At 32.3% G+C, this 26,120-nt stretch overlaps 2 protein-coding genes across 3 annotated transcripts in view; one reads left to right on the top strand and one right to left on the bottom strand.

Moving 5' to 3' along the window:
- Positions 1–26,120, top strand: part of LOC138138668 (U5 small nuclear ribonucleoprotein 40 kDa protein) — a 208,037-nt gene that overhangs the window by 140,976 nt on the left and 40,941 nt on the right. The gene's annotated exons all lie outside the window — the stretch shown is intronic.
- Positions 1–26,120, bottom strand: part of LOC138138664 (monocarboxylate transporter 2-like) — an 86,844-nt gene that overhangs the window by 54,030 nt on the left and 6,694 nt on the right. The window contains exon 2 of one of the 2 annotated variants that reach the window (XM_069058669.1): positions 17,238–17,356. The exons of the other annotated variant lie outside the window; for it this stretch is intronic. The gene's annotated coding sequence lies outside the window, so the exon portion shown is untranslated. The remainder of the gene's footprint in view (positions 1–17,237; positions 17,357–26,120) is intronic. 2 annotated transcript variants of the gene reach the window in all.

Genomic DNA, 26,120 nt, shown 5'->3' with positions numbered 1-26,120 from the left:
AGCTATTTATTATTTATAACATTAGTCTTAACAGTGACAAGGGAATAAAATAAAATCACTTTCAACACGTAGATCATACACAATTTATTTACAAATACTATTTAAAAAAATGACAAAAACAAATTAGTTGTTATTAATACAAAGATCAGTTGGATTATTTCACTGGAGCTTTCATCGTACCCATTGTTTTGCTGCTGTTAGCTACACAAAACATCGTTAAAAGGTTGACACGTTTTTTATAAAATGGACGGTAATCAAGAAAATGAACCGATTCCAGCTGGAATTGAAGAAGCAGCTAATAGAATTTCGATTTGTTACCTACGAAGTCGAGACAGCGATACGAGATCGCTTAGAATCTTTTTTTGGACGGAATAAACTAAATTAACTTTTAATACTGGTCCAACAAGTGACATTTTTAATTTTGAAATAGACAATACTCACAACAGTACAGGGTTGGTGATCTTTAAATGCAATTCTGCATACAATTTTCGTTTGGCGCTAGATTTTGACATCCCTCATTTATTTGGAAATAACAAAAATAGGATTAGTCATTTGTTAGGGAGTTGGTAAAAAAGTGAAATTATGTGCTTCACTGCACTGTGCGTTCTCAATCGACTCTTCAATTTTGAGGAGAAACTTAAATGAACACCCGATCATTTCAAGTAGGTACAAAATTTTCAGCTAGATCACAACAAATAACTAGGTAAAGAATATTATTCAAGATTGTCTCTAAGGTCTGCTGACCAATCAGGTTTTAATGATAAAAGAGATTATTTGTGAGTGGTACAGTTGCTCATACATTGTACATATTGTAAACATTGACACTGCACCATTTTTGGTTCCCTATCTTTATCCAGGCCTTCCAGGCTGGTGGCCAGTCAATTCTTAGCTTGGGCAGGTACGGGTAATAGTAGGTAAAATGTCTATTAATAAGTGTTGAGATTCATCATGTGGACATTGATCTACATTTTGTGTCAATATCAATTGTCCTGCTATATAAAAACAGGTAAACTTACTATACTTGGGCCAACCAACAGATATAGTAATAAAAAAAAGGGGATGTGGCCTAGTTGCGTAGAATGATATACGTCGAAGCCTGTTTCACAATGAAGCAGGTTCTTTGCCATTTGTCATTCAAATAGAGAAACAAAAGTCTTGAAAAAAAACTATTTTGTAATACAAAGCGAAAAACGCCAAGGAAAACCAACAAACATAAACACGTAGTGAAACTCCCGGAGCGAGGTTAAAACGCATGAGATGCCGGATGCCGTCAAGTAATTTCTGTGGATGTACAGTAGTTTATCAAAATAAAATAGGACAAAGTGTTACCTTAGACAGTTTCACAATTCAAAGATTTGTGTAACTGAGGCGTATGTGTCTCAGATTACAACTTGATGTGACTTGACGATTGATTTACAAAAAGTTAGGTTGTGTTTTTTCACTTGTCATCTCATCACTGTCACTTTGTTCAATTGAATGATTGTGAGTTTTTGAAATATTGTCGAATGATGACACTTATCAGAATTGTTTTTTTATTTTTGACACTTTTGTTTCCTAAGAGATGGATTTGGCAAAAATATCGAATTACACAATTGAAATTTACTTTGTCCTATTTTATTTTGGTCAACGACTGTACATCAGGCTTTCGAAAATTTGCGCACGTTTTGAATAAGCCAATTGGAAACTGCTATTTAAAATACGCGGGCACTAGGGGGCGATTTTATTACTATATCTGTTAGTTGGCCAAAGTATACATTAGTCACGGAGCACAGTGGCCAGGCGCTTAGCGCGCCGCTTTGCGTTCGGAAGATGGCAGGTTCGAATCCCAGGGCCGCCTGATCTACTGTGGGTTTTTTCAGGGGTTTCTCCACACCATCACCAACATCTTGATATGACCAAAACAGGTATCATGTCACAATAAGGTGAATGCTGGGTCAGCCGTACCATCCCGAATCTTCCCATCACCGTAGCTGAAAAAGCTAGGAAAGCCAAAGTCCCTAGAAGCATATATAATTTCTAGTGACTTTAGGAAAGCCATGGCCAACTTCAACTAGCTTCCGCTGCGCTCCATACGGCCGTAACATTATGCCAATTTTCATTGTTGAAATTGATTCTACTAACCTCAAAAAATCGTTTGGTAACTAGCCCCAACTAGCGGAAAAAAATGTTAATAACAATGATTGACGTTTCCTTCAAAAGTGTCATGAAGTATGAAGTTTCAAAAAGATATGAAAATCAAACGAAAATATGTAATAGTCTTGTAAAACTGGAAAATATATAACTAAAACAATGGAAAAGGAACAAAACTCGAAAGTAACGTAATTTTAAACAGCATAAAGGAGTGATAACTAAAGAACATACCTAAATGGGTGGATAGGTAGGTAGGTATGTAGGTACCTCTTTGGTGGATACGTAGTATTATAATTTTAAAACCTTTCCACTTATAGGTTTATTAGCAATTGATTTTCTTTTTATGGAATCAGTTTTTTGTGAACAACTATTATTTAAAAGTGGTTTCATCAATAATTCTATAATAACTTTACAAATTTTGTCTTTATGTGTGTTACAGATAAAGAGGGAATTACGAATTAAATGTGGAAGTAAAATTGTTACGAGTTGTTTACAAATATTTTCTTGGGCCAAATATGATAAAATTTCTGTGGTGGCAATATCTGCCAATTCTTTAAAAACACTTACAAACTGATAATTTGGATAAGTCAAACCGCCACGATTTTGAAGATTAATTGAACGTAAAAGAGGACCAGGGGTTGAAAAAGACAATATAGGAAAGAGACAACTGTCGCAGTGAAATATTTCATTTAATTTTTTTACAATATAATTACCCTGCTATGAAAGCAACAGAAGCTGCATATTTGGTGTTACTGCGATTAAAAATAATAATTGGTTTACTTAAATTTCGAATTTTCTCTAACAGTCGAAAGGGTAGTATCAACTCCGGTTCACATTTTTCCGCCAAACTGACAAAAAAACACGGTTTCCCCATCAACCCATAAAGATTTATGTTAAAAATTTTGCAACAGATGGGGCTAGTTAACAAACGATTTTTTTAGGTTAGCTGAATCAACTTTAGACCCTTATTGGGACGGCCGTATGGAGCGCAGCGGAAGCTAGATGAAGTTGGCCATGAGGAAAGCTTTAGGAGCCCGCCCTCTCTCGGCCGAGAATGAAAAATGTGCCTTTACCTTTACCTACATGACACTTTTTTTATGAAGTTTGACAGAAAAATTCTCGAACTTTCAAATGAAAATGTTCTGTTCAAACCTAGGAGCTATTCGGTCGTGTTGTGTTTAAATAACTTATCTCCATTTTCTATACACCCTTGCAGCCATTTGTTTTATATTAAGAAACCTTCCTGGAACCCATCTCTCAGGACACTATTACGTGCATGTGCACAACATTTTTTTTGCATTGACCGCCGTATAACATGAACAGTCACCGTACTCCCTAACATGAACACTATAATTTGTTCATACAGGGTGTTACAGAAATGCACAGAAAAATTTTAACCTCAGAAAAAATATTAAAAAATTCTGTCATAAAATAAAATGGCATTTAATTTTTGAGGTACAATTTTTTTAAATTGCTTTTAGTCTTCTACGTTGTCTCACAACCTCGTAGGTAAAATTTCGGCACATTTTAAAAATACACCCTTGTATATCATATTTTATAAAATGTACGCCAATGCGAAGTAACCTCTAGGAAATATGCTTTAAAACAAGGAAACCGCATTGGTTTTAAAAATCTATGCGTTAGATCACACCTTCATTATGGTGAACAAATCGTTAACGTGAACAGTCGTTTTATTTTATTCACGACTCTACTGTACTTCAGACAACAATTTTTTTATAGAGTCAGTCGTCTCGAGAGTCGATTGTGAACGCACCACTCGTCAGTCTGCAGAGTAAAAATATAAACAACGCAAAAAGTGAGGTTAGATTTAAATACATAGCTGACCCGTGATCTGTAATTTGTGGTGGGTTCACAATCGACTCTTCAACGCCTACTTTGAGGATAAATTTAAATGAACACCGATAAATGTTTGTATATCTCGTAAACATGCAAGTTGCTATTAAGAAACATTTTTTATACCGTGCGATCCAAAAGTTTTTCTATCAAGTGGGTCATGACAGTGAAAAGGAATGCCGTTGGGCTGCAGCATATTTGGCTCATATTTAAATGAAAATTAAAAATATATTTTATTAGGCTGTCCGTATCCTTTGATATTTTTAATTTCACATTTTTTTATTTTATGGTGTAATTAAAAAAAAATATGTATATAATATATATATATAATAATGTCCTGGCTCACTTGATAGAAAAACTTTTGGACCGCTCGGTATTTGCAATTTCTGTATAGGTCCTGTAATTTAGGCAGAGACTTGGTTTTGTGTAACCAGTGTTGATGATAATAAGTATTTGAACCGCTTAATCCTAACTACAGCATCTTACACACTGGAACAAACTGATTACGCGATTGAATTCCGTCTAGATAACGTGGAACTAATGAACCGGAATTATCTCATTTGTAATTGAATGTGCTGGAGTGAGATACTCGCCGGAGTTAATTGAGAAGTGAACAAGTCTATTAGCGGAGCTGAGTGCAGATGTCGCTATTACACTGGTGTGGAACATTAGTCCTGCAATTTAAAGTTCAATGCAGCAACAGAACGCATCCTGCAGGATAACCGAACAGCCTTGAAGCTGGAAAATTGTGAAAAGGTTTCGCAGAGTTCGGGAAAGGGCGCAGATATAAAACCACACATTAAATGTTAACCGCTAGAAGCGACTAACTGATACTAAATCAAAAGATTTATTTTATGGCCGGGAAACTGGGCGTACATACAATACGTGAGCTTAAATGCCGTATAAGCTACTGCTTTTTCGCAGATATACAAGCAAATGATGTTCATGTTGAGGCAGAATGGTACTAAATTAGTTTAATGACCCTCAAGAATTATCAAAAAATATTACTTTCCAAAAAAGTTGATTTTATGAAAGAAGACGGATAATATGTTGAGCGGAAAGAAACAACGATACTGAGATTAAAGAGCTTTTGCCTTTTAACATACACTGGTTTTCGTATTAAAACCTAAGTAGCAACGATATAAAAAACATCTTTGTTCAGCTCCTAGAATTATTGATTGAAACAGGATATTTCAAATAAAACGAAATAAAAAACCTACCAGGTAACTAGGTATGTAGAATTAAATACAGCAAAGACCTGAAAACACTTAGGTACATTAATTCATTGTTAAATAAATCCCGTGGGATAAATGATACTTATCCCACTAATTTTTAGTGGGATAAGAGAACTTCATTACCTCACGCATTTTCATTACCTCACTCAGTGAGGTAATGAGTTTCATTACCGCACTCAGTGGGATAAATGAGTTTCATCACCTCACTCAGTGGGATAAGTAAATTCTTATCCCACTGAGTGAGGTAATGAAACTCATTTATTTCACTGGCGAAAACCAATAGATAAGATTAATTTTTTTAATTTGGGGCGGTCTTAGATAAAAGCATATTACCTACAAAAAACTCGTGTGATTACAGATGAACTCGGGCTAACGCCCTCGTCATCTGCACTCGAGTCCTGTAATATTACTTTTATCCCACTAATTATGTAAATAACTATTAATTCAGCATAGATAGTGAGTTAGACCCTTGAAATGTTTTATTATACTTATTAGAGTTGGAATTCATAAAAAATAACGTGAAATTGGTCATTAAAATCAAAATAAAAAAGATTGAGATTTACATTGATGCTTCAACAACATACGCTATTAAATATTTTTGTTAAATTATTGACACCTTTTAAAATGTCCGAAGATTGATTAGAGCTAATTTTAAACAATTTATTTAATCGTTTAACGCTTAAATCCTTAGGCGCAAACGGTACATCAATGTGCTTGACTCTTGACCCCTGTGTTAGCGCTATTTACTAGACATTTAAATTCGTGACTGGCGTTGCCATCAGTGCGTTTGACGATGTGCTTGTGCTCTCAGAAGTGATCGATATTCATTGAAAATGAATCTGATATGATATACATATATATGGAATCATATAAGTTGTCAAAAAACATATTTCTCACAATCACAATAAAACATGAATATTTTTATTCCTCCTTAACGAGTCTGCAAAAAAAAAAATGATTTTAATGAGTCACTTACAAAATTACTTTGTATTTTCAAAAGCATAATACAAATTTCTACTTCAATATCATGTACAATTCCATGAGTTTTTTAAAAACAAACAGTAATATTCTTTTTTCAGAGCCAAAAGTTTTACACGATACTTTGCAGCTAAACATTTTATTCCTTAAAATAAAATATAAAGTGAACTAGTCGAAAATTTATTTCGCTGATTATGGCAGGAATAAAACCAATGACACGATATTCATTTGTTTTCAAACAAACGGAAATAGAAAAATTAGACAGTACAAAAAAAGACTTTGCCATAATACTAGGTATACTAAATCAAATATGCTAGCTAATAGTATAATATTTTTTTCAAATATATTTTTATAAAAAAATAAATAGAAAATAAGACGATGATATTATATAATTATTGTAATTATAATATAAACTGAAGAGATCAAGAAAGGGACAGATAAATTACCGTAAACGTTCCTAATTGACATGCACTGTTTCCTAAATGACCTATTAATTATGTATGTGTGAAGAGGTAACGGCTAAACCCCATCACGATTATCCCAACACCTAATATAATCGAAGGTCTAGAGACCTTATCAGTAGTACTAGGAGAAATTCACCGTAACAAAAAATGTACATACATACATATTTAGAATTAACGGTAAAATAAATTTACAACTTATAATAACAAATAATAAACGTTCCAATTACTAAAAGGATGACTGAAAGTGTAAAAAAGCCTAGTGGCCATAATTTATGGTGTTCATTTAAATTTATCCTCAAAGTTGGCTCTGAACGAGTCGATTGTGAAAGCGCCCCGCTCGTCAGTCTGCAGAGTGGAAACACAAACAACACAAAAGTGAGATTAGATTTAAATAGCTGATCAGTGATCCGTAATCCGTGGTTCGTTCACAATCAACTCTTCAACGCCAACTTTGAGAAGAAAATTAAATGAATACCGCCCATAATTTTGTTTTTTAATAAATTAGGGAAATAGGAAAGTAAAATGTCGATAAGTAATAATAGTTATTTACATAAAAGTCAGGAAAAGCTCACATTACTGAAGAGGAGCTAAATTGAAATACGAGGCACTTTGTGCCGAGTATTTTAAAGCTCCGAGTCAAGTAAAAGATTTTACTGACGTGTTTTATATTAAATTTTTCCGGATATCGTAAAAAAGACGAAATATACAAATTTTAGAAAATTTTTTTACAAATTCCACAAAAATCAAGTTTATCAATTTTGTTGGCAACTATAGTTACAAAGTAAAAAACATCGAAAAAATTTATTTTGCTTCTTGTAGTCTTTACAGTACTAGTCCGGAAAATTCAATTTTCCTGCGCGTAAATAAGCAGGAAAATGTTGTTTCCAAGACTATTTCCGGAAAAATATTTCAATGTTACGAAATGTAAAATGTCAGTATTCAAAAAGAAACAGTCAATGTCTAAGAAAACACATTAGCAAAATTAGGTGGTATCGTCTAAGTACGTCCTCATAGATAGGTCTTGTGGTGATGGTTTATTAGACTTTTAGAGACTTGGCAATAGCTAATTGAAGGCGAAGCAAAGTCGGGAGGGTTATGTGTTGATATTTTACAAAACAGTTTGTTCTTTTTTGCCTGAATAAATGCGATAATTCTGTATTAACAAAAAAAAAAGTGTGTTCAAACAGTTGTAGCTATATTTTACAATAATAAATAACACCCTGTTCCTAAAAATGTTGTATCGAAATGCAGCGAGAAGCAGCTAGATTTGTAGTATAATAAATTTAACAGCTGTCAATGTAAAAATACGAATTCGCAAACACTGATTCTGCGAATATGGAAAACGATCTCAATTTCTGGAAAATTGTGTTTTATTAAAATTGGAAATGAATGATTTCCTTATTTTTTGTTACGTGTAATAAAAATGCTGACTGAAGTTTTATATTATTGTGATGCCGAAAGCTCATGTAACTTTTCCAGATTCCGCATTATTATCGGAAATTTTTGTATTGTAAACCAAAAATGTTATGTACTTACGTAAAAAAGAAAACATAACACAATTGAAAATGTGTGATCTAATCTAGCCAATAATTAAGTACATATGTGCATAAGTTACATAACACATGCAAGTAAATTTAATTTTGATATCTGAAAAATATAATTTTCCGAATTTCACAGATATAAGAAAGTCATCAACAGGTAAGCTCTAATATATCTCGCGAGTGATTTTTTATCTGTCTGCAACATGTGGCGCGTCTTGGAAATTTTATAACCCCCTCAGAGATTTATAGCACGGTTTTGTAACATTCAAAATCGCACAGTTTTGCTAACTCGTACGTTCTCGTTGCTTCCCTCTTACAATACACCTTGTAACTCACAGACGAGATACAACGCAGGATGGCAACCGTAATTTACGCGTTTCCAGGTGACAAAAATAAAAAGTAATATTGAAACCCGCTGTCACAGAACCTTCACCGGAAAAAATAATTGCCCCTCCTGAACAACGGATGTGACTTTTTTTATTAGTATTTTATTAGCACCTGCAAAGTGCGAGGAGTGAAGATTTCACCCGATATTCCCGTTGGCGGGGAAAACGCGTCCCTAACATGGATATTAATTTCAGAATTATTGGATACTTTATCTTCCGGGCCGCGATTAATTCTCAGCTGAGAAAATTACAAAGAAAGTAGATTTAACAAAGTTTATAGACGATTTTATTAAAGAAATATTAGAATTTATTCTGGAAGTTAAGGCGAAATGCGCCTGACGGATCTCCATTAAGCAATAAAATTGTGAAAATTGTGTTATAAAGGGTGAGGGATTTTTAAAAGCGAAACAGAATTATCAAACGCGAATTATCGGCGTCATTAAATGACTGACACTGATTTACCGCAACAAGATTTACCGAAACTCATAGTGCACATCTGTTGCGGAAATTGCCCTCATATTCCTAAATGTAGAAATTAGTATTTGATGAAAAATTTTATCGGAAATTTGCAAAACATATTTTTCATTCGACGTAATTACGATCATCAAGCAGATATTTTGCCTAATATCCGAAATTAATTTTCCAAACATATGTAGGTACATTTAATAGTTATTTGTATATCAAGGCTGCGAAATCATGCTTTAACGTACCGAGAGAAAAATTGTCGCCGAGGCCTTCACGGCCTGTTTTAGGTACGCGAAGTGCTCGTTTCGCGTACGGTGGCACAAAAAAGATTTTGGTGCAATTAAATTAAGTTATTTTTATCTAAAAAACTATAATCGACAAAATCTATTAAATATTTAAATTTAATTTATAGTTTTAGATTAGGCACATTATCTTTATTGTCAATTAAATTTGCCACTCCTAAATTATTCTGAGGAACAAAAAAGTGAACATTACAAAATCCACTTTACTTTTAATCTCTAGATATACAATAATGTCTTGACAAATACACGGCAGATATAAAAGTTATATTATTCATGATCTACACCGCGTTTAAATTGAAGCAGAATAAAACAAACTAAGAAAGCTCTTGAGTGTTACGTTTGGCAAAGAATAAGATAATAAATTTATTGCTTCATTCTTCTCTCCTCAAAACAATCAATTAGTTCAAGTCAGAAAGAACAATGTTTGTCGTCTGAAACTTTTCAATTTTCAGAAAATTTTCTTGATGGATGATTTTTCTTTGACAAAGTTCACACGATTCATTATTATAAAGTAGATATTGATTGGCTGTTACGTTACATTAATTAATGATGTATTAATCGCTTGGAAATTTGTCTAGCTAATGAAAAATTTAAAGGACAACTTGGTTTAACGATCGTCTTAATGAATGACTGACTTTATACCCTTCATAAAGAGATGATGTATATCGAAAATTAATTAATTTATGGGACATTTCGTGTTTTCTCTACAATATAGCCGCAGCTGGAGTTTGGAGTTCAGTCAAGGTTACAATGAGAGTTAATCAAGAGCGACTTTGTGCCAAGCACACGTCTTTGACAAGTTTCAGGTGCACTTTTCCTGAAAAGTTTCAACCGCCATTGTCCACGGACTCGGCTGAAGGTGAAGAGAAACTATTCAATCAGCAATTTGATACATCTGACAATGCTTGTTATTGGTTATGGAGGAAGTTTAAAAAGATCGAGATAACTTCATTTCCAGGAATTGGAACCAATCGAAACTTTCCACTTGTAAGATATTCAAAACTAAACTCTACAATTGTGACCAAAATCCTTAAAAAAAGGTATAAAGAAATCACAATAATTCATATTGAACCTCTTAAACCAGAAGCTAAAATCAGAAACGTTTTTTCAGATTTATGTCAAAAGAAAAGTGCCAATGAAATGTAGCGAAAGTCTTTATAATTTACCGAAATGATAAAGTATTGTACATGTGAATTTATCGCCGGTCTGGATACACAATCTCAACACAGGATGAAAAAGGAAATTCTCGAAATTGATGACTCTCAGTAAGAGGTGAGACACGAAAAAGGAAAATATGTTTGAAATGTCCGTCTTTAATGGATGGAAAAATACATCACGCTCCGTCGAAACCTAGAAATAGACTTTAGTTTTATAATGGTGTAGCACTCATGATACGCCAAAACTCACGATTTTATAAAAATAAAACTATTTCAACCCAGACCAGAAACATCAATCTTGGTAACATAAATCAATAAATAACAATGAACTCTTTCCTGACCAAGAATTTAATCTATCTAAATTGTAAATGGGTGAATGTAATACATAGTAGGAAATTCTGTAATACCATTCTATCATGTGTTTTTTTTTAATTTCACCTCAATGTAGGCGTTGAAGAGTCGATTGTGAACGCACCAAGGATTACAGATCACGGATCACCTGCTTAAAGCTAACCTCACTTTTTGCGTTGTTTGGGTTTTTACTCAAGACTGACGAGTGCGAGTGGTGCATTCACAATCGACTCTTCAACGCCAACTTTGAGGTGAAATTTAAAAAAACACCCGATATAATAATTATGTTAGAGCGCAAATATAGTGTCACAAAAAATTGTTTGTTTAAAACAAAAATGAACTCTGTAATTCCGTAAACAAGTTACTCTGCATTATGAATTATAATGGAAATTAGATTTGGAAAACTGAATTTTGGCGACGGTTAGCGTTTATGATTACTGTTTTATTATTGCAGTATGTTTGAATCAAGAGCTATGAAAATATTGGAATTTGCTTACTTGACGCAGTTCTGAAACATAACGTTATGTTTGCTTGATATAATAATATTGGTTTTACCAATTATTCTTTAGACAAAATGAAACCACAACTGACAACTAAATTAATTTCATTATGGATTTAAATTGAATTCTAAGAATTTTCTTATTTTGAAGGATATAAAAATGTTTTTCTTTAAACGTCAGTAAAATATGACATTATACTGCTGGATTGATAATGCTAAAGTGTCACTTCATTGCTGTGGCATCTGACGAGCCGACGAGCGGCGGACAAAGTTATCATCTCCGCTGAGGAGCGGCAGATAAAATAAACTAGATAAATTATTTGAAACTCCTAACTCAAATTTTAACAAATTCGTTTCTGAATCTGACACATTGAAAGCTGAAGTGAATAAATAAGGTTTAATCAAGATTGATATCAACAACGATTATGAAGAACTGATAACGAACTTGATACTTTGCCATTTGGTAAAATAGGCATTATATATGTAAATGTCAAGTTTATTTAAAGCGTATGCATTTAATAAGAATAATTTAAAAGTTATTTGTCTAAGACCAAATTCTCATTAGAATTTTTTGTTTGTTATTCGACGTAGATTCGCATGACACAAATATTCTGCGCCATTTTTAATACACCCTGTATAATAATGAAAAATAAAAAACCGACGTTAAAATGTTCAAATCAAAAATCAAATGCGCAGGTATTATGCTTCAAGAATTTTCTGCAAAATGTAACAAAAATGGCTTACATAAAGTCCTGTGTAACACAATTTAGTGCATCAATGACACCAAAGGAAGGTTCACAATTGTTTGCGTGCTGCTTGATACAATACTCATAATGCGCCGCTTGAATCTGAATGAGGGTCTTACATAACACGCTAACCGTGAACAATAATTTGCACCTGATAAAAAAGTGTTCCGAAAGGGAGAAATTATCTGCAACGGAAGCAGATGTAGTGGACACTTTTTCCCTTAGAAAAATATTTAAGCAAATATGAATTATGAAATTGAATTTATTTTTAGACAGAAAAGCCATGATAATTTTGAATTCTCGTTTGAAATTTGCGTTATTTGCATGTTAATTGAGAATAATTAAAAACATAAACAAATCTCACAGAAGGAAAATATAAAAGTTAATTGACGTGAAAAAATTCAGTATAAACACCGCGTAATGCAATACAGGGGGAGTGCTCCTGTGGTATTGCAAATGTCCACATTTATTGACTCAAATTCGATAAAATGGCCAGAGTACGGTAAATTTTTAAGGTGCGTCACATTACCTACCACATGAAAACACAATTTCCTCGAGGATTCTCCATTTGCATTTTTATTTTATCGCCTTTACGGTGTACACGTCGGGAATATTTAGTAGCTTGTTTAAATCTAAAAACAGAAACACTTTTATCCATCCGAAAATACTATATTACAACTGAGTGGGGGAAAAGCCAAAACAACGACAGACAATTTTAATTTTAGCTGGATTTTCGTCAAAATATGCGTTACATGTGCTCGTTTCAATTTAAATTGTTTAAAATGTTAACGATCCATTTTAGAAACGGTTCGCTTTCTAATTCGGACAATCATGGAATTGGAAAAATGGTTTTAAAGGGCGTTAATGTTGAGAGTGTTCTAGGTAACCACAAATGCGTTCGTAAATTAATTGCAAATAATAAATTCAAGCCTGGAAGCTAAACAATTTTGACCGTACAAATGAAGGCTTTATTTCATTTATGTTGAACGTGACGCGGGTGGTCTAAAGAGAGCAAAGATAATGGTTTTTCGTTTTTTATTTGGCGGTGGTTTTCAGAGTGATTGTGAGTTATTGAATACAATATAAGAGTTTTAATTTTCTGAATTTAAGTGTGCATTATTTAGCTTCAATTAGAAAACATATTTCGCATTTCATTTAAAATATCACTTTATTAGTATTGTGCAACGCACATTACTCAAAGATAAAATGACAAGAAAATCACTAGCAGCACGCGCCCGACGGGCCTTACAAAAATAAATTGGTAACATTTTAAGACGAGTTACTTTAGTGCTTTATCTCTGGTTTTCATATTTCTTTATGAAAATTGCCCTTACTTTCCAGTTTATGGCAGAACAATGGATCCTTAATAACTGCTGGTTCATGTTTTAATTACTTAAGAATTTTAGATAGTCTAGCCTTCTTGTTCAAAACCTCAAAATGATAGGCATAAAAGAAATAAATTTCACCACTAAACACTTCTTGTGAGATAAGACGCAAATTTAATACGCCTTCCCATTTATAAATGCAAACGTTAAAATAAATTAAAGATCACCGTACGAGACAGTAGGGCTAAAATAAAAATGGGTTTTGATTCTTATTAAACTATTGCTAGCGAGTGTTCAATTAAATGTATCCTCAAAGTAGGCGTTGAAGAATCGATTGTGAACGCGCCATGGCTTACAGATGACGGGTCAGCTGTTTAAATCTAACCTTACTTTTTGCGTTGTTTGTGACTGACGAGTAGTTCGTTCACAACCGACTCTTCGTTATTTAAATGAACACCCGATACTTATAAAATTGTTAGTAACACACTAACAAATGTTTGGAAGCAGAGGTAAAAAAAAACTAAGCAATATGAAGACAAAAAGAGTGCAGTATTAAAAGAGGCACTTGTTTTCTGGGTAGTAGCACAAAATAAAACAATATTGTTAAAATGTTGTGTTTTTCATTCTATTAAAAGCTGTGATCTAATATTAGATGTAGAATTAAAATTGAAACGAAACTCCAATGATGAATAGCTAGGTATGAAAGTAAAGTTTTAAAAGATAAACCGGAAAACATAGAAATAATTTAGTGCCATAAAAGAAGCAAGTTCTAAACTTCTCAAAATCAATCAACAGTCGTCATAAATTTTAATTCAGTGACTGTTAAGATACCATTTTTTACATTAAACGTTACTACGTCACATCACATAAATTACTGGCTACAAATTTCGAATAAGTTTTAAGCTTGAGTGTCTAATTTAATTAATTAAAAAACCGGTCACCATTTTCCGCTAAAAAGAGTTTCAAAATCAACATATAAATTAAGCAAAAAACTTAAACTACTGAAGACCCGGTTCAAGGATTTTTTGTTTCTTATTAGTTTCCAATTAATTTTAAAACGGTTTAAAAACAAATTCAATTAGCATTAATTCAAGTTCAGTCTTTCATTTAGATCAGTGGAATTATATTAATTAAGATTTCTTCTAGAGTCATCACACATTTTGCTCTAGATGTAAAAAGCTCAAATTGAAACATGTATTCTGTTGCAGTGTGAAATTGGTTTCCGTGACACAAACTAGAAGTGTTCAAAAAATGTCGTCATTCTTTTATAATGTTCAGTTGCAACTAATTGATACATTTCCCACGTAATGCAACTGGCAAGAATTGATTAAATTTTTGTTTTTTGTAACTCACTACATTTTCTTCGTAGTATGTATTTCATTTCATCAACACTTTACACATTAGATTTTGTATCTGCAAATTATAATCTATTTGTGTTTTCGGTGTAATTCATTAATAATGGAAAAATTACAAACATTTCTTAAATAAAATTTTATAAGTATAAAAAAATGTATTTTTTATAAATCAAGTGCAATTTTCATTATAATGAGACTGTAATTCATGAGTCCCATTTTCAACGAATTTAATTGGTTGGCATAGGATACTTATCATGTTTCGTTTCTAATGGTAATGGCATCAGTTTTGCCAGCTAAAAGTATTTCTTCAAATTGAATTTATTCATTAAATTTTCTCAACAAATATAAAATCGTGATATGATTCATAATTGGGGATGCGACTCGTGAGACCGGAGCAGCACATTCAACTCGTCAAATCGGCAGTTGGGTTTCACTCGTAGATACCATCATCGATGATATCTTAATTATTATTATTAAAAATATAACGTATCCATAAAAAACTTGACTTTTCTGAAACTGAAAATACCAATGTTGCAGAATTTAAACCGTGGTAGAATGCAAATATTAACAAACTAAATCAACGTCGTTTAACATTCATATTAAACGTTCCGAAACTTTATTAAATAATAAATGTGTGTGGTTATGTCTGTTAAAGCAAGTCGTAATCGAAACCACTTTCAGCAAATACAAAAGATTTACGACAGGTCGTAAGTGTGTGCTCCTGGTCAGACCGTTTCTGCAACGAAGTTGACATCGTTCACACACTTCTCGTTGAAATTATTATTTGCCCTTTTTAATTAAAAATACAGTGTAGGTTTACTCACCTTCAGAATTATACATTTTTTATAAACACTGTAGTAAAGAAATGTTTAAATAATAAAATATAAACCGTATTAAAAATATTCCTTTGTAAAGTAAAACCACAAAATATAACTTTTATAACGTTCCATAAAAGCACGGTTGAAATTGAAAATAAAAAAGCATTTTGAATTTGAAATTATTTTTATAGCTCTCGTGCTTTTGGATCTTTGAATTTTGACGCTCGGGCTATAATAATATTCTCCTGAACCTTGATTAATCCTAGTTTTTTTTAACTTTATTCTTCAAACAAATACGTGTTGTTTATTCTTTTTGTTATATGCATTTTTGAGATAAAACATAATTTATGAAGAAATAGACAAGATGCTCTAAGTACCAATATCAATACCAGTTTTTTGCAAAAAATGTTATAAAATTTAATTTTATTATACAGCGTGTAACAGAAATAAGTATATTAATTTTAACTGGTAATAACTTTTCTATTTTTTTTTTCGTAAACGTTCTCGTTAATGAGTTAAAATTGTTTAAAAAATTTCCAAAAATTATCGACCTAGCTTTTCAGAGATCAAGTTAAGAGCAATCAGTCTTGCGTACATCCATGTTGAATACCTGCCTGCAGTGATGATGACACATGTTTGTGTCTAGTCAAATGAAAAATTCGGTGAATTTATTCCCAGTAGTTGTTACTGTGGGATCCTAAAAAACGTCATATAATACCTAATTAATACTGACATTATTTTTTAAAGATTTCTTTTTTAGGTTGTAATTATGTAATTATTTTAAATACCTGACATTCACAGTGTCGAAACAATTATTTTAAAATGTTGAATTGTTTTCACAATCCTTAAGTTCAGTGTATAAAATATAGATTAGTTACAAAGAGTCACAAATCAGCAAATATAGGACTACTTTTGTCGTCCATATTAAGATTGTTCAAATCATTATCTTATGTAAAAGTAATACTGATAAGTGATAAAGAAATCTTCGCAATATCACGACCGGTCTACTGTCATGCATTGAGATTATTTCTAATCGATTTGGTATTGGTAAAATTCCAAAAAGAAAAATTTTTGGTTTTCTGTAGGTATACAGGGTGATTCAGCTTAAATGACCCACTTGACCCCTCGTGGCACATGCAACAAGACATTTCAATCAATGTCAATATTGACAATGATTGAACGACACATATTTTGAAAATTTAATTTTGAATCAAGGAATAAACGCTCAATGTATTATGGATTGCCTGCCACGAGGGATCAAGTGGGTCATTTAACCAGAATCACTCTGTATTGTACATATGATGATATAACAGCTCTTTGAAAACGTTTTTTATATTTTTTCTTTGAGGACATCACACTCATCACAGGTATAAGATATGTTTAAATAAAACATATCGGGTGTTCATTTATCGTCAAAATAGATGTCCAGGAGTCGCTTGTGAACGCACCACGGATTATAGATCACAGATCAGCTGTTTAAATCTAACCTCACTTTTTGCGTTGTTTGTGTTTTTGCTCTGCAGATTGACGAGTTGTGCGTTCACAATCGACTCTTCAACGCAAACTTTGAGGAAAAATTTTAATGAGCACCTGATATGAGCAGCATTATGAAGTTAAAAACAATTGCTTACCTAAGATTACTTAAACTAGAAGTAATCTTACTAGTCCATGCTGATCATTATCCTTAAATACTTTTGTCATTATTCTGTATTGGCATCTAACATTTTCAATTAAAGAGAATCAGGTTTTTCTGTAAATAAATCAGAAACAAATTAGAAAAAGCAGCAAACAACATATTTATTTTTCATTCACATTAATTCGGAAAAAGAGAGCAAAATGTTAAATTTACTTTTTCATGATTTTTGTGCCCTATGGTAGAATAAATTGTTCTGTATCGTTTGGTAAAAAACGATGCAAATACAATGAAAATAAATTAATTTAGATGCATTTTTGTGCTTATTTTCCAGTACTTTTTGGCGTAAAAAGGAGGACATTTTGGTTCTGGATAATAATCAATAGTCTTATATATTTTCTATTTATGTTTTATTTAACATAGACTACCAACAATTATAAACTTAATATTCTCTAACCGTTGTTGAATGAGACTGAAATATTGTTAATTTAAATAAATTCAATGGATATTAATCTTAAAAACACTTGTATTAATCCTTCTACATATAAAATTCAATAGGATAATAAAGCGGGTCTGCCTTTTTGTCGATAAATCAGAAATAGGTTAGAATGAATAATTATTATTGTAAGTTATTTGTTTCCTATTTACATAAATTCGAAAAAGTAGGGAGAAGGTTTCACTGTTTCACTTTCTGCTATTTGTTTGCTTTCTTTCATTTTATTTATTTGTTAAGTTGGGTACATTTTAATGAGTCATAAATTAGGCATTGACGACAAATGCGCATTGTAAAAAATTACCTAAATTCGAGTAAACTTGTCGATGTTTTCTTCTTCGCTTATTAAAAAGCTTGAACCTCAAGTTTTTATATATTCTCTCACAATATCTTGAAACATCTTATTACAAAATTTTCATTACATCTTCAAGTTTAGAACGCTTTTAATCTCGTCCCTTCACAAGTGGTTTCAGGATCGGAGAAGTGAAACGAAGACTTTTTATTATCCCTATCTTTTAGTGTTGTTTATAGAGAGTTTTATTAAAAGAGGTGAAGTTAATACCGCGTTGATCCATGGTGTTTTATAAGAATTTACCCTAGCAAGATATTTTATGAAAAATGGATTTATAGGATACTGTGTTTTCCCGAACTAATTAAAGTGTTTATTAAAAAAGGAAATTATCAATAAGCAAGTTCATGAAATATAATGAGCAAAAACAATCTTTTGAAAATGTTCCAACTAGGAGTCATAAAAAGTTATTTCTGAAATATCTTTCTTCAGATAAAAACATGACACAAAGTTAAATTCGCTTCATGAACTTGTATATCATTATTAAACATGTATTTACTTTATTTTTGAAAACTTTAGCAAAGTAAATCTACAAACAAAAATGGCACACTCTTGGTACAACCTTGTTACAAGAAAAACGAAGTTGAATTAGTTGTAGCTTGCAAGATGGAAAATGTAGGTACCTGTTTAATCGGCATTATAAAAAAGTCGTTGAAATATTAGCGTTGCACCAGCTTGCATGTCTTTTAAGATAAAGAGGTTGTTCTTAATATACAACAGAAACAATCTGCATAGTCTGAAAGCCGTGAAATTGCTATTTCTGCATTCGCTCATGTACAAATGGAGCGAATTTCAAACGACAATTGGGTCAAGTACTATCGAATCGGCAGTCTACTTATCATCCCCTTCAGTAATCATAAAACGTCACTCTTTTTCGTCTAACACTCCTAATGACAGTAACAGAGAGCGCCGCAATTTATTTGCATCGTTTACAATGGTCGTTATACCGAACAAATAATCACCAATTATATACCAAATATGTAGTTGAAATATTACACTGTAGTCGTTAAAACCATATCTATTTCCGTTTTGTACGTATAACAGACGTTACAAGAGTCCTGAACCAGTTTCCGTATTACATATTTAAATCCTATCATAATAATCACAACAACGATTGCTCTTGTACAAATAAGGAAATAACTACCGCAGAACTAGCACCCAAATTTGAATCATTTCGATTAATGTTTTTCGCCCTGCAGCGTCTTTTTTGTTATTTTGAAGGCAGCAATTATTTCATCAAATTTTATTTCAAATAATTCCCAAGGCATTCTACAAGGTATTTCGCGAGTGATAATGAGCCCGACGGAATTGAAAATGCAACCCACAATACATTTCCAAAGTTAACCTAGATATTAAAGCTAAACGTCATTCGCTTGGTAAATGAAAATGTGAAAAAATTGCAAGCAAAGCCATCATGGATACATAATTTCATTTTAAAACAATACGATATTTAAAATAACCACGTTAACTTTGGAAATGGAAATGTATTGTGGGTTGCATTTTCAATTCCGCCGGGCTCATTATCACTCGTGAAATACCCTGTATAGAAAAAGTGTGATATAAAAATCACCATTCAATGCGTTTTACGTAGGCAGCAAGTGGCACAAACAAATGCCTTTACGTCTACACTACATTTATTGATTCAGTTCGTGTAAAATGTGCGAATATGCAGAAAATGGCAATTCGAGTGAGAAAATGTGAGCTAGAGAGAAATACAAAAATTAAAGGTGACATTTCTCTGACGTGGACTTATTTTTTACTTTCTTCAATTAAATTAAAAAAAAAAGTATTTGTAACAATTTGCTTGTACATATTATATTCTGGAAATGCCAAAAGCATCCATTGTCCATATTTCGGTCAGTACAAATCAAATTAAAGAGTAGGGTCGAATTCAAATGCCTTCCTCACCAATTAAGCAATCCAAAAGGCAACAAAGAGGAACCATAAAAAATTATCAATTTTGCTGTTTTAATATCAACCCCGCCTCGAAAAGCATTAAGAGTCCCTCGAATTCAACAGCAAACAAACTAGAATTCGTTAGGCTGATTGTGAGAAAATATTAGTGTAACTGGTTAACGTACGTCGCTTTATAAGTTCGTTCCTGTCGCATTGTTTGTTCTTTTGTTAGTAATTAAATATGGTACGCCCTTGGAGCTTTTTATGTAATCGGAAGAGAAAGAAAAAATATTCCAACTTCCACCAACGAGACTAATTACAAATTTTATCAAACCCTTTTAAACTGAAATGAAAATAAAAAATGGACGGGACAAAAGATTTGGATTACTCGCCACGTTTTCGATTCAATTAACTTATCCTTTGGGCGAGTTAAAACCCGAGTAATTCAAAGTTTCCGAAAATAATTTACGAGAAAATTTGTGCACGCACTGAAATCCTCGCTCGGAGACAATCAATACACGCAAAGTGTACTGAATACGCGTGGGTTTTCCATCTTTATTATCAGAATGTGACGTCAATATTTTTATTAATAAACGATTCAAATGTGGGGCGGCGAATTTCAAAAATATTGAAATCGGAGGCCGCAAATATAACTTTCGTTTAATAAGTCGTTTGGTAAATGTGTAAAACTCGTAATTTAGGAGTTCCGCTTGGATTCTTGACGGCACGTGTTTCTGCAGAAATCTTAAAAGAAATTTCGGTCCTTTTAGAACACGTTTTTCCATCACGTGTGTTAATTATTATGATTTCGTTTCTTGAAGTAACGTCATACAGAATAAACGTCCTGCATTGGTCTAAGCTGTACAATTGTCAGCAGAATTTCTCTGACACGTTATTTTCTTATAAATGAGGATACACAGAAGCTTAGAAAAATTATGACATATGATCGATTAAAATAATGTATTTATTACTTTTAGTTTATTTACAAATACGCTCCCTGAATTAATGACCGCATATTAATAATAATAATAATAATAATAATAATAATTTATTATCCAACAGTAGGTACACACTACTAATTACAGGATAACATTATTTTATATTGCTGCTTTTATAGTTTGACGATAATCTTAAACCCCAGAAAAGAGACAAAATTATGAAATTTAGATTTAAAAAATCTAGTCTTCTACGAGAATCGTGAAAGCTGAAATGTATCTTATGTTTTGTACATTTTACGTAAAAATTATTTTTCTACTTTGCGTCTGTATGCAGAAGAAAATACGAGTGTTGTAAGAAGCATTTTGAGCACTTACTTGGTGCTCCTCGCAAGCTCGTCGTGCTCTAAACCCGTGCCTGCTACAAAATTCTATTATCTCGCGTTCAAATGAAATTCTGGGCTGGGTAGGCGTTGGAAAAAGTAAACCGTTTAAAACAGTGTAAAATTTGAATTTCCCGCCGTTTGACACGAATGACATTTGTTTATGTTTAATCAGGACATAACTGGACGTGTTCGTTTTCAGAAAAGAGTGCCCTTAGATATTTGCTTCGCGAATAGAAATCGTTAAGTTATTCTATTTTAAATGTAAAACATTGCAAAGAAAGAAGAAAGAACACTTTTTTTGGCTCTAAATTTTAGGTTAGCTGTCAACATGCTCCAATTAATTTACGCTTTAAAAAAGCAAAACAATCGAAGGTTTCCAACGCCTACCCAGCCCAGGATTTCATTTGAATGCGCGATATTTGCTTTTCAAAAATCTTTCATGTTTTCACACAACATTCTGAAGATAAGTTGTTCTGATGTTATTTGCCTCTGCGCTTTGATTTTCAAACAGAAGAACAGAACAACATTAACATTAACAACATTCTAATGCGACCTTTTTAAACATTTTCTTCATTAAACTTTAGTTGATTGTGATATAGCTTATTTGTTTGTGTTTTTTGACCTTGTTTGCCAACTCTTCGGTGAATAAACACAATGTTGATGACTTGCCGCTTATGAAGGCAGATTTACTCCTGGCGGTATCAATGACTGTGACAAATCTAGTTAGATTTATTGACAATCACCTGACCGTTCCCAGGAAACTACTTACACTTTGGCAAACTTGCCGGAGGAGCTTCTAGAAGACGTCCCCTTATTTACGAGACGCAATACGCGTGCACAGTGCATTATATCGGGTGTTCATTTAAATTTATCCTCAAAGTTGGCGTTGAAGAGTCGATTGTGAACGCACCACGGGTCAGCTGCTTAAATCTAACCTCACTCTTTGCGTTGTTTGTGTTGGTATTTCATAATCAAGTCATCTGCTTTATGTATGTATGTACCTACTATTTGTCCACTTATATCCAAGAAGTTCCTAAACAAATGTCGACGAGATCTTAATCAACAGTTAAAGTGTTTCTTTAGTTTACTTTTGAGCACACAATCATTGCACCACCTTGCAAGTAAGCAAGAGTAGTCACGAAAAAGATGAAGTAAGTATAGTAAAATTTCTGTAGCAAGTATTCGGAGCGTTACTTAGCAACAGCGTGTTTACAGGACATCCTAAAGTAGAGTTCATTGATCCACATTTGTGACAGTGACAGTGACAAGCGACCACCAATTTTTGTATATCTGAGAGTTACTTCAATTACACTTTTGCGTGAATTAAATTAATTTTACCCTCGATGTTGTTTGATTTTCTATTCGAATGTGGCCAATACATAAAGATAAAATTCATATGCAACAACACTCAAAACGAACGTGATCGCTATAGAAAAAAATTGGGAACTCTACGTTGGACCTGCAAGAGAAAGAAGGCGGTGTGACAGTAACTATTTTTCTTCCAGGATCAAACTAAGACACGTAAATCCGCTAGAAACAAACGCCTGAATAAAACTAAAACCATCATCGACCTAAATAAACGGAAGAGACTTGCAAATATTTTTGTAACGAATGTAACTCCCCAATTATGTCCTCCAAGAATTTGGTTTCAGTTCTTTAAAAAGTGCTTCATTACAATAACCCATCACAATGATGCTACAGTTTTGTGAAACTATAGCAAAAGATAATAATAAAAGTCAATTTTTGGTGAACACTGTAAATATATTTCTTATTGTGATGAAAATAACAGAACTAATGAATGGAATAATCATTCAATTTTCTGTGTGACCTGTGAGCTAACTATTTTAAAATTCCTCATGCGCCATAGCTTTCATCGATTACACCAATGTGGACATTAACCATTAATAAACAACAAACGAACATTCTTCTGCAATTCTGCATCATTGTATGTTAAGAATCCTGCATGCAAATCTCGCATCATTTCAACACATTCCTGCACATCAAGCCATCAGTCTTAAAATACTAAAAGAAGCAACTGCATTTTCCGTGCTGCTATATCAAATAAATCTGTCCATTTAGAACCATCTAATATGTATTTCTTACTCATTTCACCACTGAGATGATTTTAAAATTACGTCAGAGACACAATAACCTACGGCGTCATAGAACAGTTCTTTTCACTTAAGAATGAATTAAAAAAAAGAAATGGGAGTGGAATATACACGAAGTAGGAAAGCTTGTACAAATTAAAAAGTTTTTTGATTATAACAAAAGAAAATGAGACAAGTTTTAAATTTACAACTTGAGCTTTATAAGACAGTTTTCTTAATATTTTTTCCTTATTTTGAAGAAGTTGATACCAAAGGAATAATTACGTATCACGCTAACTCCTTCTATTTTAACTGTTCGTAATAACATTAATTATGCAGTAAGAAAAAATACTTCCGCTCCAATTAAAACTAATCACTTTTAATTTAAGCGCACTATATTTATTCAGATTAAGACTTAAACTAGAGTAAAACTGAAATGTAATTTCCACATAAATCAATGCAGGTGTTTTCAAATATTAGGCACTAAACCAAAATGTATGTTGTAAAAATTTTACTGTTCCATATATCATGTTTTAGATCATCTGATACCGGTAGAGATTTATTTACTAATAGAATAAAAAAGGAATGAACATTTTAAAAAATAAAGCGAAATCATATCAAGAAGCTGTTAGTGAATTGCGGTAAAAATAAGCTTATCTTTATCTGACTTTAAATGATAAAGAAGAAACAGGTATGTTACTTTTATAACCAATTTAATTTTACTGCTAAACCATGAATGCCAAATTAATTGCATCTTAACGCTGGGACGTAAAATTTTCTGTTAAAATCTGCCATTTTACTGCCAATAAATAATATTTTACAAATTCGTAGAATTAATTTCAGTTTATTACTCACAACATTTGAGTATAAATAAATTATGTTTTTTTTTTCTTCGGCATTTAAATAAATTCCGGACGCCTGTTTACGCAAAATTAAACCCAAAGACTCGATGAGTACGACGTATCTTCCAGATTTGTCCCAACTAATAGATTTCAATTCGTAAAAGAACAGAATAAATCGTTTGGAAGAAGTGAAAAAAAATCAAATAGAATCTGACAGTTGTGTCGGCCACGCAAGACATTGTAAATTACTACGAGATGACGATTCAAATTTACAATTAGTTACAAGGAAAACTAAAACGCTGAAGAATGATTAAGCACTAAGGACTGTCGAAATCGAATGTAAAATATGTGGAAGATAATGTGAATGAACGTGTTTTCGTGAACATTCTCTCTACCTGAAAAGTAATATTTTCGCGGAATATTTTCAGGCTTTCACAATAAAAGCACCAACGTGATGATAAAGAAAAATTGTAAAACCGCCTCAAATGCACTTATAAAAATACTGTCTGGAAGAAGAGCAATATACTGCGAGAGAATAATAACAAACGCGATGTTAAACGTTAGAAAATGTGAAAACGTGGTGTGTGTAACGAAGAATTTACGTCGCAGGAAAACACTCAAGTTTTCAGTATTTTCTCTACCTTGTGGTAAGTACTTAATTTTCTTATTTTTTCTGCTCTTATTCCAGATTCATACGTTTAGACGCCTTGATTTAAAATTCATGAAATATTCACGAAACGAATGCTAAAACTCGACCACCCATCTACTAATAAATTACACACAAAAAAATAAAAATGTTTAATGGAAACAATTTAAAATTAGAATTGAAAATTTTATGGAAGCGCTTTCCTGTGCTTTATTTATCTTCTCTTAACTGTCTCTCTATTTTTACAAACACATGGTGGTGCAGTTATTTATTGTAAAAAATAACTAAATTTTTCTCTATCCTCTTTTATTTATTGAGAAACTATTTTAGACTGAATCATCTATATTTCAGTTTATTTCAAAAATGTTTCGACGTTACCGCGGTTGACTCTTTTCCGGTTATTTTATTCAACACTTGTGGTGCATAAAAATCCGAATATACGTTGGAAGTTGAAGCAAGATGTCAATAAATGTTAGTATGCTCAGTGATCACGTGCTTGTCAGGAAGCAATAACATTAATCTATGTTGCACATCCTTGCTATAATGTTTATCAACAAAATTAAACTGGCAATTAAGGTAAACGTCGAAGTTAATTCATTTATTCATTGGCGTTACAGTTTTCAAAAGAGGTAAACTAAAATAACAAAGAACAATAAAGAGAAAAATTATTAATTATTATAATTTCAGAAATCAAAGTAGCTGTCAGATGCATGTTGTGTTATATTTACAGGAAAATACAAAGGAAGAGATTAATAATATAAAAAATTTGTTCCGGCAGATTTCATGTAATTTATCTTGGCAAATATGGGGCATGATAAAATATCCAGGATAAAATGTTCCAACAAGAATAAAATGCGGACGCAATCTGGTATTGCCAAACAGATGCAACAAGCAATAAATTGGTCTCGACGCCGAAGCATTGCAAATTTACTATTTTGCAGCTTTTTAAACGAGTATTTGTATCATGTTCATCAGTGTCAAAAATTAGAAAAAAAGAAAAACTTGAAGTATACAGGGTGTAACAGAAAAAAGTAATTTATTTTAACTGGTAATAGGACTCATTTACTTCAACAACTTTTCTAAATATTTTTTTTTCCGAAAACAAATTCTGAAGGGTTTTAAAAATTATTCTAAATTAAATAAAGATTTGCTTACTCGCTTATGAAACGATTTTCGTCTAAGTACATTTAATAAAGAAACAAACAAACAGCAGTAATAAAAAAAACTAACCATTTTATTCATCA

This window comes from Tenebrio molitor, chromosome 9, assembly GCF_963966145.1.
Source record: "Tenebrio molitor chromosome 9, icTenMoli1.1, whole genome shotgun sequence".
NCBI classification, from domain to species: Eukaryota; Metazoa; Arthropoda; class Insecta; order Coleoptera; family Tenebrionidae; genus Tenebrio; species Tenebrio molitor.
The sequence above is the reverse complement of the archived record's forward strand: the minus strand, read 5'-3'. Positions and strand labels throughout refer to the sequence as shown.